General features: G+C 44.1%; 1 pseudogene; it reads right to left on the reverse strand.

Annotated features, from left to right (window-relative positions):
- Positions 1 to 1,121: 1,121 nt before the first annotated feature.
- On the reverse strand, positions 1,122 to 2,289 carry LOC101600947 (annotated as a pseudogene).
- Between the last annotated feature and the right edge of the window lie 1,599 nt (positions 2,290 to 3,888).

Raw genomic sequence — 3,888 nt, forward strand, 5'->3', positions numbered from 1 at the left:
AAAGCAATTTTTCCGCATTAGTTTTGACACCCTCACCTTGACTCTAGAAAGCAGGATATTATATAAAGTACATAACAGTCACAAGCTTCAATTAACAACTCACAGAATAAAATGCCTTATGAATTCAGCAAAACCTACAAACACCAAAGCTGTGATGTAAGATTTTGAAAATTTACAAACCGAAGAGGGAGGCAAACCTCACAATGGTTTAAGTGATTTACAAAACAAGCAGTAACTGTGACGTTAGCAACTAGCTTTTAACCAAATCCTAAATTACTGAGAATAAAGTTTCCCATGAATTCCTAAAAAAAATCACGATTCTGAAATTTTATTTTGGAAAATGTGCTTTTCAAGCAAAACATCTCACACAGACCCTTATCCCAAGACTGTGGTACAGCCGGGCACGAAGGCCCTTCCGGCAAAAGTTTTAGAGTCTCATTACTTTAAGAAGTGAAATAACTACATCTAAGATCTCAAAATTTGAGGGACAACCTACACAATATTTCTAATAATATATAAAAAAAAAAGAACACTGTGCGTGCACACTAGTGCCTAACGGTGAATACCTGCCAAACTGATCTCCATTTGGTGTTTGTAGGGTTTGGTCTACTTAACATGATTTCCACAAGGTTTCTGGAACTTGGAGGACAAGCAAAGTAACCTGCACCAATCCTGCTGACCTGTTCAGTTCTGTGCTACCGATACAGGCATTATGCTATCATTCCTGCTCTACTCCTTAGACACGTGTCACCCTTTAGGTACTACAGGGTTTGGACAGAACCGTCCAGGAGTGGTTACATCTATGTAAAGAGTTTATCAGAGTGAGAAGACAAATGCTGCCAATGTCAAAAGTATAAACACAGGGCTGGAGAGATGGCTTAGCGGTTAAGCACTTGCCTGTGAAGCCTAAGGACCCCGGTTCGAGGCTCGGTTCCCCAGGTCCCACGTTAGCCAGATGCACAAGGGGGCACACTGGAGTTCGTTTGCAGAGGCTGGAAGCCCTGGCGTGCCCATTCTCTCTCTCTCCCTCTATCTGTCTTTCTCTCTGTGTCTGTCACTCTCAAATAAATAAATAAATAAATAATTTTTTAAAAAAAGTATAAACACAGTTTGTGAGAGCTGCCAAGTATGTGGGTACCAATTAGAAAGTGTCGTCATCTGACTCATGACTTGGTGAGTCTTTCCAGCTCCTCTCCTTCCCCACTGGAACACACCCATAGATTGCCACTCAGAACTCGGATCCTTTCTTGCCTAGGCTCACATTCCAGATTTTGAGGCTTGCTGACGTTATAAATAAATACGGAGAGAAGGACTGACAGGGCTTCCAAGAAGAAATCCAAGGAGGGCCTGAAGTCAAAGACCAGGACAGACACTGTGGTGATGATGACAGTGGTGACTTGGGCCATCAAGACATGGAATAGGTTTTCCAGGAACTTCAGAATGAAAGCCACTGAAAGGCCCTGGAATGCAGTAACCAAAATGAGGGCTACTGAAAATGCATTGTGGCCTTAAAAAAAAGCCACAGTTCTGAATCTGACCACAGTTACTTCTCTGAAGGCCCAGCGTCAGCCCGTTGAAGACAATGCCAAAACACTAGGGCTTACTGTTCTGAATGAAGATGCTTTCAGTGACCTGGTTCCCTTCCTTCAGTATTTTTTTTCATTATAGATATTGGCCATCGAAGAAACAAAACACTGGACTATAATAAGAATATGGCCTAAGCCCAGACAGATGTGGCTGAAAATTCAGGCCGAGGTGTTCCATTTAGCTTCGGGAAAAGTCCGCTCCATTGCTGTACTATTGTCCCTTCTGGAACATTCACTTCTGAAATGAAGGCAGGAACTGGATGGGTTGAAGAAGGCATAGTGATGAAATCCGTGTCCTGCCAAGTTATGCTGTGAAGCTTTTGACTGGCAGTTAGCGCCACAATAGACAGAAACAGAATCACGGCGAGAGAAGCCTGCTGCATCCAGTTTAGATGCCGCTTCAGCACTATCCTGAATACGAGAGCTGTTGTTATAATGCTAAAATTTGAGAAGATAACAGCCAAGGCCTTTCTTTATAACACAGAGTGACACAAGGACACAGAAAACTGGTTTCCCCGGTTCTGAGCACACATTCACAGTAGTTGGAAGATGGTCATACTTGTTCTCTTCATTGGCAGAGTGTTTTTACCAGTAAGATGCGGCTTGAACTTAAAGCAATGAATACCACGCCTAGCGGGAATGCATAAATCCCCGAGGAGCATCACTTCCATCACCTCGGGCGCTTGCAGCACTTTCTTTCCATCCCCCTGTCTTTTAAAGGATTCTTAAAAAGAATATTTGCATGAGGGACCTTGTCTGCAGACCTCAGTGGTTCAGGGGCGAGGTTCTCAGGGGGAAAATGGATGCCACAGAGCCAGGGGAGAGGGACCCCCGAGCGGTCACAGGAATGCAAAGCTGGAGGCTGGCTCACCCGAGGGGGACATGGGGGGGCAAGCCTGCATTTTCTTAAATTTTTATTTTATTTTATTTATTTATTTAAGAGCAACAGAAAGAGACAGAGAGATAGAGAGAAAGACAGAGAGAGAGAGAATGGGCACGCCAGGGCCTCCAGCCACTGCAAAAGAACTCCAGATGCATGTGCCCCCTTGTGCATCTGGCTAACGTGGGTCCTGGGGAATCGAGCCTTGAACCGGGGTCCTTAGGCTTCACAGGCAAGCGCTTAACCGCTAAGCCATCTCTCCAGCCCAAGCCTGCAGTTTTAAACAAAGCAGCTCCACTTCATGTCTTCTAGCAGAAGAGCCTCAAAGGAAGCCAGCTGAAACAGGCTCACACATGAGATATACAAGGTCTAAAGTCCTACGTCCTCATGCATTAGTACTCAAATATTCAGCTTTCAGCAGAAGTCTCTCTCCAACTCAGAGGGAGGAAAGCCACAGGGCGAGTAGAAAACACCCATCAGTACGTGACAAGGTTAAGAATCAGGGTCTAGAGTGAAGTCGCCGATTTCAAAGCAGCTATTGGAGCAATGCTTCAAGGAGCAGTCGCAATCTGAAACACAAAACCCCTCATCATAGAAATTAAGATTGGGGCTGGTGAGATGGCTTAGTGGTTGAGCACTTGCCTGTGAAGCCTAAGGACCCCGGTTTGAGGCTTGATTCCCCAGGACCCACGTTAGCCAGATGCACAAGGGGGTACATGCATCAGGAGTTCTTTTGCAGTGGCTGGAGGCCCTGGGGCACCCATTCTCTCAATCTCTCTCTCGCTCACTCACTCGCTCTCTCTCTACCTTTCTTTCTGTGTTTATCACTCTCAAATAAATAAATAAACAAAAGAAATTAAGATTATCAGAAGGGCAATGGAAAACGGAGCCAAGTGCACATGTTAGAATTTAAAACTTGGACAATTATATTAGTTAGAGTATCGGAGTGGACTGTAAAGGTAGTCATAAATTGAGGAATATGCTCTGGGACCACTAGAGGCCCAAAGAGCAATCACATTGGTTCAAATATCTCTCATTCCTGGACTGGAGAGATGTCTCAGTAGTTAAGGCATTTGCCTGTAAATCCTAACAACCCAGGTTTGACTCCCCAGTACCCACATTAAGCCAGATGCACAAAGTGGTGCATGCATCTGGAATTTGTTTCCAATGGCTAGAGGCCCTGGTATGCCAATTCTGTCTCTCTTCCCTCTATCTCTCTCTGCTTGCAAATAAATAAAATATTTTTTTAAATCCCTCTATGAATAGAAGTTTCAAGAAAAGTATTTTAAAGAAAATCATCATATTGAGGGAAACGATTTTTAATTATTTCAGTAAGAGACGCACTGCCTGGTGAGAGAGGAGTGGGTGTTAGAGCAGACATTGAGATTTTCTTTCGTTTCCTACCCACATAATCATCAGCTT

This window comes from Jaculus jaculus, chromosome 2, assembly GCF_020740685.1.
Source record: "Jaculus jaculus isolate mJacJac1 chromosome 2, mJacJac1.mat.Y.cur, whole genome shotgun sequence".
Lineage (NCBI taxonomy): Eukaryota > Metazoa > Chordata > Mammalia > Rodentia > Dipodidae > Jaculus > Jaculus jaculus.